The sequence below is a fragment of the Nomascus leucogenys genome, chromosome 11 (genome assembly GCF_006542625.1).
Source record: "Nomascus leucogenys isolate Asia chromosome 11, Asia_NLE_v1, whole genome shotgun sequence".
NCBI lineage: Eukaryota > Metazoa > Chordata > Mammalia > Primates > Hylobatidae > Nomascus > Nomascus leucogenys.
Window position 1 is genome coordinate 5,927,740 of NC_044391.1, and position 12,279 is coordinate 5,940,018.

Consider the following 12,279-nt stretch of genomic DNA (forward strand, 5'->3'; position numbering starts at 1 on the left):
CTTAATGGAGGAAAGGACAGTCTTTTCAACAAGTGGTACATAGAAAAATACATATTCACATGCAAAAGAGCGAAGTTGAACATTTTATTGTCTAATATTATTGAAAAAAATTAACGGAAAATATATCAAATATCTAAACGTAAGAGCTAGAGCTATAAAACTCTTGGGAGAAAACATAGGCGAAAAGCTTTACAACATTGGATTTGGTAGTAATTTGTTGGATATGACACCAAAAGCACAGGCAACAAAAGAAAAAAGAATACACAAATTGGGACTCCATCAAAATGTAAAAGATTTGTTCATCAAAGGATGTTATCAACAAAGTAAAATAAGTAACACAAAAAATGCGAGAAAAAATGCAAATCACCTATCTGATAAAGGAATAATATCTAGAATATAAAAAGAGCCCCTACAACTCAACACCATAAAACAAACAGTTCAATTCAAAAATGAGCCAAGGATTTATGGACATTGGTCCAAAAATATATACAAATGGTCAATAAACATATAACAAATACTCAACATCACCAGGAATCAATAGGAAAACGCAAATCAAAACACAATGAGACACCACTTCTCTTCTAAAAATGCACAGGGGATTTGTGGTAATTGGCTATGTCAAGAGATACAGACACAGAATGGCTTTATCGGCCAGGCGCAGTGGCTCACACCTGTAATCCCAGCACTTTGGGAGACTGAGGTGGGTGGATCACAAGGTCAGGAGTTTGAGACCAGTCTGACCAATATGGTGAAACCCTGTCTCTACTAAAAATACAAAAATTAGCCAGGCGTGGTGGCACGTGCCTGAAATCCCAGCTACTCAGGAGGCTGAGGCAGGAGAATCACTTGAACCCAGGAGGCAGAGGTCACAGTGAGCCAAGATCATGCCACTGCACTCCAGCCTGGGCAACAGAGTGAGACTCTGTCTCAAAAATATGTATATATAATTCCTGCTCCTCAAATTTCTGGCTTCTCAAACGTCTTAGAGGAAGAATTTACTCTTTAATTTATTAATCCCAATTAATAATTGAGTAACATACTCAGGATTAATAGCTGAAAGAGGCCAGGTGCGGTGGCTCACGCTTATAATCCCAGCACTTTGGGAGGCCGAGGCAGGCGGATCACGAGGTCAGGAGATCGAGACCACAGTGAAACCCCGTCTCTACTAAAAATACAAAAAATTAGCCGGGCGTGGTGGCGGGCGCCTGTAGTCCCAGCTACTCGGAGAGGCTGAGGCAGGAGAATGGCGTGAACCCGGGAGGCGGAGCTTGCAGTGAGCCGAGATCGCGCCACTGCACTCCAACCTGGGTGACAGAGCGAGACTCCGTCTCAAAAAAAAAAAAAAAAAAAATAGCTGAAAGAGCAAATTGTGTTTTATCAGCTTTGAGTATGTTACTCAACTGACTTGAGATCTCAACATAATGGCGATCATGCTAGCTTTGATTAGACAATCACATGTGATGACTATTTTCCCATGTTAATGCATATTAGTCGGTGCATCAGTCTGGATGCTCTAGATTATAGGGCTGTAACAAGTAACCCCCAGAGCTCCGTGGCTTAATACAACAAATGTTTATTTGTTGCACATGGTACAAGCCCTGTGTGTTGGGCAGGGGGCTTTTTTTTTTACCATAGTCACTTAGGAACGCAAGTTGAGGGACACTTCTTGAAGTGTACTTCCATAATTATCAAGGCAGAAAAAAGGGACATGATATATTGTGCATTTTACATTAAACCTTCTATAAGAGAGGTCACAGGTTCCTTCTGCTCACATTTTGCCAACCAAATATAAGTCATTCTTAGATTCTGGAGAATATGGCAAGTGTAATCTAACCATAATTTTTGAAGAAACACAATGTTTGTTAACAACCTTCTTTTTTTTTCATTACCAGTAAATCTTTATTTATTCACTGTATTTTCCCAGGGAAAGGAGAAGGGAAGGGAAGAGTCAGCATGTGTTACAAAATGATTAGAAAATGGGAAAGGAAGTACCCAGTACAGCAAATTCAACCACAAATAAATACACCCCAGTGATGGGGTCACCAAAGCCCAAAGGGGCTCAGTCTCCTGCAGTTCAGGAATGAGGGGAAGGGATCAGGAAAAGAACAGACAGGCTCAGGCTTTCCTACCCTCCCTCCCAATAAACGCAAGATTTCACACAAAGCTTTGGTTTCTAGCAGCAAACGTGGAGTTACATTCATTCGTCTCCTATTAAACAATCTTGCCACTTTGACAAAAGTTTCTTGCACCTGCATAACAGTTCCTGAGTGCCTTGGATATACATTCATATTCCCTTTCTTGGCCTCCTGACCCCACTTTCCACATGGAAGGCCCCCAGTTGCTTCTCTCTACTTTAGGATTAAAGATTAACTAGGTTTGATCCATCCAAAATACAGCAGTGTCTTAAGTGTTTGGCATGGATACATCAAGAAATGGTCTTGACTCAGGAAGTTGGGAACAAGCGATGGAGGGTTCCTAGCTTCTTCAGGATGTTTGCATAAATCATTTAAGAGTTGTGGAGACACTCCGAGCATTAAATGTGTATGTGTCTGGGTGTGTAGGTTTTCTTTTGGGGACGAACAGAAAACAGGGCAGGATAGGAGACAAGTTTTTAGGACAGAAGATATGGCCTAATAGGTAATAGGGGAAGGGGAACACACAAGAAAGGATGGTTCAAGATCTCCACTTTAAGAAGAGGGCCCCAAACTAATGTTTGAGATCTTTTTGCCTGGCGCAGAACCTTCTGTCAAAGATGGTCTCAATACAAAAAGAAGTTATAAGTAAACAAGTAAACAAGAAGTAAACAAAACCCCAAAAGAACATGGAAAAAGACCAATACATTGTATTTACATAAAGTAGGCCCCCTAGCGATCACCAACTCCATGAAGTCCTACAAAGCCCAGACAAATACAATAACTGGGGGTGTGGGGAGGGCAGCATTTAGGGAAGATAAGAACCCAGGATCAGACACACACCACCCAGTGCATTCTATTTCATTTGTCCCGTTTCAACACAGTGAGGTGGGTTTGTGGTGATCTCAGGGCATGTAAATGAAACCCCTTTTTGTCCTTTAGCTACCAATACTATTAATCACTACTGTAGCAAGCAGGGCACGGCTCAAGGCACCACAAAGAAGCCCTTGCATCAGGAGATCGAGACCTTCCTAGCTAACATAGTGAAACCCCGTTTCTATTAAAAAAAATTACAAAAAATTAGCCAGGCGTGGTGGCAGGCGCCTGGAGTCCCAGCTACCAGGAAGGCAGAGCTTGCAGTGAGCCGAGATTGCACCACTGCACTCCAGCCTGGGTGACAGAGCAAGACTCTGTCTCAAAAAAAAAAAAAAAAAAGAAAAAAAAGAAGCCCTCGCTTATGGGTTTCCCTGGAACCCCCAAATTTTGAAAGGTTAAGGATTTTACACCTTGCTTCATATACCCATCCCTCGACAGCACAGGATAAGTACAGAGGTACTGATCTTAAAACTTATCCTTACCAACTCACATTTTTTTCCGAACACACATACCCTCTGGAACATGGTAGGCCTAATCTGGTGAAGAATGCATCTGGGATGTAAAGCATGTCCTGTGCCCTAGGATTAGACAAGCCTCACCTAATCTTGGCTTCCTCTCTGGGCCTTTCACCTGGCCCAACCTCTCCTAATCTCTCTGCACCACCATTTCCTGTTTAGACTAATTTCCAATCTTCCAGTAGTTGGTGATCAAGTCATGAGGCAACCCAGTTAAAACTTAGTCTCCCATAAAACATTTTCAAGGCAGAGGGGGTTTCAAGAGGATCCTATGGCAGAAAAGCCAGCTCTCATTAGCAAAAATGAGGTAGTTCAATAGGCCAGGCACTCCAACTAGTTGCTCTCCCTGGTGGCAAAAACAACAAGAAGTATTTCTGCTGTGCAAACCTGGAGTTGCTGCCGGCTTGTTCCTGAGATCGCTCATGTACCTGAAAACACAGTGCAGGAAATGAGGGCCTTAGGTTAAAATATACAAAAATACAAAGGCAGAATATTTACATTAAGGAAAAAAACGTTAAAATGAACAAGATGACGTCAGTCGCACACAGCTAATGCAGTTGGCATCCTGCAGAAAGTGAGACCCGAGGTGCTGTATCCAAGGGAGCAAATAAATAAAATCACATTGGCCCAGAATGGGGTGGGGGTGAGCATAGGAGCAGCAGGTTTGCAGCTGTTCCCCCAAACACCCTTTTTGCCATCATCTGTACCCATTGCTTGGGAGAGTTCCCAGGACCCTATCCCAAAATTGGGTATAAGGATACAAGATGTGAAAACAAAATAAAAACACTGCCTTATTCCTGAGAGATTCCCTCCCACAGAATGTAGTGGCTTGGCTCCATGGATCTGGTCTTGTACTTAATCACTTCACTCTGGCATGGGAATTATTACTATATATTCTTCTTTAAAAGTATCAGAGGCTTTTGAACCAGAGAAACTCCATCTTGAATAGGGGCTGGGTAAAATAAGGCTGAGACCTGTTGGGCTGCATTCCCAAGAGGTTAAGGCATTCTTAGTCACAGGATGAGATACAACATACAACTCATAAAGACCTTGCTGATAAAACAGATTGCAGTAAAGAAGCCGGCCATGCCCCACCAAAACCAAGATGGCAATGAGAGTGACCTCTGGTTGTCCTCACGGCTACACTCCCACCAGTGCCATGACAGTTTACAAATGCCATGCCAACGTCAGGAAGTTACCCTGTATGGTCTAAAAAGGGAAGGCATGAATAATCCACCCCTCGTTTTGCATATAATCAAGAAACGACCATAAAAACGGGCAACCAGTAGCCCTCAGGGGCTGCTCTGCCTATGGAGCAACCATTCGTTATTCCTTTCCTTTCTTAATAAACGTGCTTTCACGGACTCACCCTGAATTCTTTCTTGCACCATGTCCAAGAACCCTCTCTTAGGGTCTGGATCGGGACCTCTTTCCGGTAACAAAGGAAAACAACTTCCTTATCTAGGCCACTTTCAAAAGCTGGAAATTCCCGCCGCCACCCGCTACGGCCCCCAGAAGCCTTCACTCGCGTATGGACAGAGCATGGTTGGAGTTCCTTTGCCTCACCCTTTCTTCCCACCTAGAGGGAAGAAGGGGCGACGGTGTGAACCCCAGCCTGAGATACGTGGCAGTGCCAACTGGCCCAAATGCACCCTATTCCCACTTTCTCCACTTTGCCTGCTCCATGAAACTTCCTGCTCTTGGGAAACAGGAAGCTTCACCCGTTGTGGCTCAATTCTTGGAACCCCAGGGTCAGGGCAGGGCTGTGGATTTCTTCTTCCCCTGGAGAGTAGGTTGGCTTGCCCTGTGCGCTAGGGGCCTGCTGGGCCTTCAGCAGACATGAGGCTACCATATGGCTGATGCTCTGGCAGAAGTGGCACTTCTTGGGCTGGGGTGGCAGCTTGCACTCCTTAGCATGATGGTCTAGACCTCCACAGTTGTAGTACCCGTCCGCTTTTGATGTGCGTTTCTGCATGTTCTTCCCCTTTGGCCGCCTCTCACTCCCAATACAGAACACCCCACCGGGTCCAGTGACACACATAGATTCTACACCCTTGGGTGACTCCTCCACTGTTTCATCCTCCTTCAAGCTCCAGGAAGCCCTCCGTGTGCAGCTTACTCTGGTACACAAAGACGTCCACTGGGGGATCGAGCGCGACCCTGGCGAGGGCGGTCATGGACAGGAAGACGAACCCCAAGCGCACATTGAACCACTTACAGATGCACGCATCGTGCAGCAGCTGAGGCTTGTCCGCCGCCGGGGCCGTGTCCTCCGGCACCTCTTTAGGCGCCTCCTATGCCGCCTTGGCGCAGCCACCTGCTAACTGCTGGTTGGACACGGAGCCCAGGGTCTTCAGCTGAGCCCGCGGCCCTGGGTCCCTGGTTGGGCGGCTGCTGGCCCCAGAGAAGTCCGAAGGCCTCAACCTTCTTCACTACCTCTGTTTTCAGCGGCTGTGTAAAAGAATACATATACTTCACCTTTACAGGGTTTACTTGGTGGAAATAAAAAAGGAATTTATAAATTTTAAAGTTTCCGCTTACGTAACAACAGCTAGATCTGGTAGGTAGTCGGAGCATGACAATTCCATGGTATGCCTGCTGCAGAGAGGGCCCAGGGTAAGGTACAGCTTCCTCACCTGGGAACACACAGAAAGATTTCTAGGGAAGTATAATAATTTCTAGAATGAGAAATCATTCCAAGAAAATAAAGAGGTTGAAAACACCTGTCTGGCTTCCCTTCTTAGGGAAGATCACAGATGGTTAAAATGGGAAGTAGAGAAAGGAAATTATCTATCTATATATATGTGTATATAATCACTGGAGAACCTGAAAATATCAGGAGATAGATGAGTAGATTCATTTCATAGATGCAGGCTTTAGGGGGAGGGCACTTCACTAAAAGAAGCCCCATGTTCTCCATTGTGTTTTATCAAACATGCATTGGGAAAATAGCATTTGCACAGGGTAAGTCTGAAGAAGATCTGTTTTCTCACGGTCTTCAAGGAGGCATTTCGAGATTTCAGAAATCCCTCTGTGCCTCAGAGGGACTCACAGATGTGTGGCAATGGCCTGAGTATATAATGAAGAAGCCACAGTGACTTAGTGTCTGTGTCTCTGCTCTCTTAGTCTTAGTCTCTTGGTCTCTGCTCTAAGCCACAGCAGAGGCAGAAGGGTGGACCCTGAGACATTATCTGTGGATGCCTGAAAAGCAAGTCAGAAGGAAAGGCAGGACCAGTCATGCCTCAGCAGTCACCAGTCCAGGGAACAGAAGAGACACGTCACCTGCGGCAACTGCCATTGATGATCTGAGCAGTGAACATCTTTAATGGTTCTGTGGAACTTCACAAACCTCCTGCCCTGATGCACCATCTCCAGGGAGAGTAAAGAGAGGCTGGAAAACCAAAAAAGGCTGAATGATCCAAAACCAGGAATTTAAGCCAGAAGTAAGTGAAAGTTGGCAACTGGAAGAATGAGTCCACAGGAGGAATATTAGGACTGTTACAGAATATAAAGTTATAGAATATAAAGTTTATTTTATGTGTAGAACTCATTATCATTTTATATACATGTATAATCCAATGACAAATACCTTCAAATATTTAGCAAACTTGGGTATATTTCCATGGAAAAGTTGAGCATTTATGAAAGTTAAGAAATATTTAAGAAATTAAACATCTTTCAAGTGTTTTTTTGTTTGTTTGTTTTTTTTGAGATGGAGTCTCGCTCTGTAGCCCAGGCTGGAGTGCAGGAGCGTGATCTCAGCTCATTGCAACCTGTGCCTCCTGGGTTCAAGCAATTCTCCTGCCTCAGCCTCCTGAGTAGCTGGGACTACAGGTGCACACCACGGCTAATTTCTTTTGTATTTTAGTAGAGACGGGGTTGCTCAGGCTGGTCTCGAACTCCTGAGCTCAGGCAATCTGCCTGCCTCGGCCTCCCAAAGTGCTAGGATTACAGGCATGAGCCACCACGCCCGGCCAAGTGTTCTTTAAAAATTGTGCTTTGTGACAACTCTAAAGATAAGCCTATTCTAGAAATCTCTCCATTTAATGCTTATTTTAATTTCAACAAACTTGGGATAATAGTGTAATAAAGTGTCATATGGGTATTCTTCATATTTAATAATTATTAATGCTCTACCATTTATGTTTCATTTTTCTTTTCATTTTTTCTTTTTCTTTCTCCACCTTCCTTTTTAATTTCCTTCTTCCTTCTTTCTTTCCTTTCTTCTTTCCTTTTTTTCCTGAAGTATCTTAAAATACAAATACACTCAATAGATGTTTTCTAAATAAATAAATGACACACATGTGTGGCTTTAAATGTCAATTAAGAAGTTATTGTGGGCCAGTTAAAATTACAAGTTGTAACTCTTTCCCCTTTAGAAGTTTTGAGTCATGAAGAGAGGAAACAGATAAATAATTATAATTTAGTGAACTAAACACAATAATCAGAGTATGAACTGGGATAGTATGTAAATGAAAGGATGTAAATTAATAGGAGGAGCATAATAGGAAGAAAAAAGATGATAGAATATGATGGAAGAAAGCCTACTATGGTTAGAAGGAAGAGCACTGGGCACCAGGAACACTTGTCTGAACATGGTATGTAGGAGGATAGCGTGAACAAGGGCAGTAATTCATCTGAAAAAAAATTCAGATTTTTACTTCTAGATTTTCAGGAAAGGTAAAAATGAGAATCAAACATATTAAACACATTGTGTAAGAGACCAATATTCCCCTTTTTGATCCTCTCTTCACCCACCCCTTGGGGGAGGCGCTTAAAGTAGTTTGTATGCATGTGGACATTACATACACACATATATACATGTAAACACATGCACACAACATATAGAACAATATGTATATGCTATGTATATTTATATGGTGTATCTATAATGTAAGATATATGTGTGTATATATGTGTGTACAAGTTTCATTTGTGTATGGTAATAAAACAAAACAACATTTGATGTTAAAAAAAAAAAAAAAAAGACGGAAAGGCATGAGAGGAGAATGTGTTACCTTCAGAAACTGCAAGTGATGAAGCCTCAATGGGCCACAGATGAGATTTATGGAGAAGGGGTGGAAGACGAGCCTAGGGAAAGCCTATAAAGGAACAGCCCTTTATATCCTTATATATATGTTTTAAATCCTTAGATTTAGGGATGTTTTTCAGTTTTAAGCTGAAAGGAACGGATCAGATTTAGTTTTGGAAAAATCAATGGGAAAGATAAACACAACCTGGTATAATGTAAAGACCAATGAGATAGACAAAATTGGCAAGAGTGATAAAAAATGAAACAGAAAGGTTACAACTAAAACATGTTAGGGGTAAAAGAAATATATAACTGAGCTCCAGGTAGGATTTGAAAAGAAAAATAAATTATAGTGAACAACTCGAAGCCAGTGCTGTGAAAAATCAAATAGTGAAACATTTTTAGGCAAAAGATAACATCAAAACTAACTAGAAACATGACAGTTTTATGATCTTTCAATAAAGAAATTTAATAGTTAGGCCAGGCGCGGTGGCTCATGCCTGTAATCCTAGCACTTTGGGCGGCCAAGGCAGGCGGATCATGAGGTCAGGAGATCGAGACCATCCTGGCTAACACGGTGAAACCCTGTCTTTACTAAAAAATACAAAAAAATTAGCCAGGTGTGATGGCGGGCGCCTGTAGTCCCAGCTACTTGGGAGGCTGAGGCAGGAGAATAGCATGAACTCAGGAGGTGGAGGTTGCAGTGAGCCAAGACTGTGCCACTGCACTCCAGCCTGGCCCACAGAGCAAGACTCCGTCTCAAAAAAAAGAGAAATTTAATAGTTAAAAAATTCAACCCACCCAGACAAAACAAAAACATTAAAAAAACTAGTTTCATAGTTCTAGCAGATTGTTTCATAAGCAAATACTAACACATATTCAAAAATCAATAATTTTTTTACTATTCAAGAAATCACATCCTCTCCTTTCCCTCCCTTCTTCCTTCCCTCTCTCCCTCCTTTCTTCTTTCCCTCCTCTCTTCTTTCCTTCCTTCTTTTCCCTCTTTTATTCTTTTCCTCTTTATATATTTTATTTTTAAGGGTGACATTATCTTGGTATCCAAATTTATAGATGATAGTACATGAAAAAAAAAAAAAGCTTCCTTAGAGCATCACTGATGGCCATAGGTACAAAAAATCCAGATAGAATATAAGCAAGAAAATCCAGCTTCTTAATACACAGACACATATACACACATATATAAACACCATTAGGAAAAGTTGGGTCTATTCTAGGAAAGCAAAAATATTTTCATTAGAAAAATCTATTAATGTAATTTGGTATAAACTGATTAAAAGGAAAAAATTGTAATTTTCAACGGAGGCAGAAAAAATCATTTAATAAACCCATATCTATTCATTAAAAATAAATAGTTCCAAATTAAGAATAGAAAAAAAAACTGTTAAAACCTGATTGAGCAAATTGCATTCTTAAAAATAAATGATGGGAATATTTTCTTTGAAATCTGCAACAAAATTAAGACACTCACTGAGAGTGTTCCTTTTAGTATTGTGTAAGAGTTTCTAAAAGGAGTTCATTAAGATGAGAAAAGGGGATTTTAAAATATAAGTATTGTAAATAAACAAAATATTCATTATTAAAAAGTTATGACTATTATAATTGTCAACATAAGAAACAAAACCAATAGAGTTAATAGAAGAGCTTAAGGAATATTGCTAAGTACAAAACCTTTATTTAAAAACGCATCTCTAGATATCAGGAATTAATACTTAGAAAACACTTTTTTAAAGGTATCATACAAAATGTTCGTAAATATATAAAAGTATAATACAGTATTCAAAATCATAAAAGAGAACATCAGTAATTGAGAGATAAACCAAGTTCATGGGTGGGAACACTCAAACTCACTATTATAAAAATGTCAGTTCTCTCAAAATTAATCCATAAATTCAATGCAATCCAATCAAAATACCAACAGGGTTATTAAGACACTTGAAAATTTATTTTAAAATTCATAAGGAAGAGTAAAGGGCTCAGACTAGTCAAGATAATTGAAGAAGGACAGTGTAGGGGTTCTTAGTCTACAAAATAACAAACATAATTATAAAAGTGCTATGATTAAGAGACTGTAATACTGGTTTAAGAATAGACAAAGAGACAATTCAAACAGAGAACCCAGAAACTGAATCACAAAATCAGGTCAACTTGATTTATGACAACGACAAAGATTAGTAAAGAAAGGATATGCTAGTCAATAAAAGGCACTGGGGAGATTATCATCCACTGAAAACAAACGGTATTCCTACCACAAACCATATGAAAAAAATATTGCAGTTGAATGAAATGTTTCAATGTTGAAGGCAGAAAATCTCTTTATGACTTTGGTGTTTTGGGAGTATTCATTTTATAATACACAAACAATAGGGAAAAAAGAGACCATAAATCCAATCTCACATTGTATTAAAAACGTCTGTGCATTAAAAGACACAATTTAAAAAGTGTAATGACAGCCTACAGATGTAGAGAAAAGGTTTGCAAGGTATACACACAACAAACGCGGAGTACAATACCTTCTTTATGCATGTAGACAAGTTTTCTATCTCTGTCATAACAAATAACCATGAATTTGTCCGCTTAAAGAACACAAATTAATTATCTTACAGTTCTGTAGTCAGACACAGCACACAGGCCTTGCTAGGCTAAAATCACGGTGTTCTATTAGAATGGCTTTTATCGGCCGGGCGCGGTGGCTCACGCTTGTAATCCCAGCACTTTGGGAGGCCGAGGTGGGCGGAGCACGAGGTCAGGAGATTGAGACCACGGTGAAACCCCGTCTCTACTAAAAATACAAAAAATTAGCCGGCCTTGGGGGCGGGCGCCTGGAGTCCCAGCTACTCGGAGAGGCTGAGGCAGGAGAATGGCGTGAGCCCGGGAGGCGGAGCTTGCAGCGAGCGGAGATCGCGCCACTGCACTGCAGCCTGGGTGAGAGCGCGAGACTTCGTCTCAAAAAAAAAAAAAAAAAAAAAAAAAAAAAAGAATGGCTTTTATCAAAAAAAGAAAAATATTGGCAAGGATATGGAGAAAAGGAAACCTTTGTACGTTGTTGGTGGGAATGTAAATTATTACAGCGATTATGGAAAATACTACAGATGTTTCTCAAAAAATTAAAAATAGACTTAACATATGATCAAGTAATCCCACTCCTAGGTACATACCCAAAGGAAATGAATTCAGTATGTTGAAGAGATATTTGCACTGCCATGTTTATTGCAGTATTAGTCACAGTAGCCAAGATATGGAGTCAACTAAGTGTCATCAAGTAATGAATGAAGAAAATGTAATATGTATATATTATACACATACACATATACATACACAGTGGAATACTATTCAGCCAGCCTTTAAAAATAAGAAAATCCTGTCGTTTGCGATAACATGGATGTACCTGGAGGACATTATGCTAAGTGAAATAAGTCAGGCACAGAAAGGAAAATATTGCATGATCCCTTATATATGAACTCTAAATAGTTGAACTCATAGGTGTAGAGAGTAAAATGGTGGTTACCAGAGACTGGAGGTTGGGGAGTTAGGAAAAGGTGAGACGTAAGTGAGCGAGTACAAAGTTTTGGTTAGACAGGTGGAATTTGTCCTGGAGATATATTGTACAGCACAGTGACTGCAGTTTATAATAATGTGCTGAAGATTTGAAAATTGCTAAGAGAATACATTTTAAATGGTCTCGCCGCAAAAATGATAAGTATGT

At 40.7% G+C, this 12,279-nt stretch overlaps 1 pseudogene; it reads right to left on the reverse strand.

Moving 5' to 3' along the window:
* Positions 1–5,240: 5,240 nt before the first annotated feature.
* Positions 5,241–6,843, reverse strand: LOC100591662 (annotated as a pseudogene).
* Positions 6,844–12,279: the final 5,436 nt, after the last annotated feature.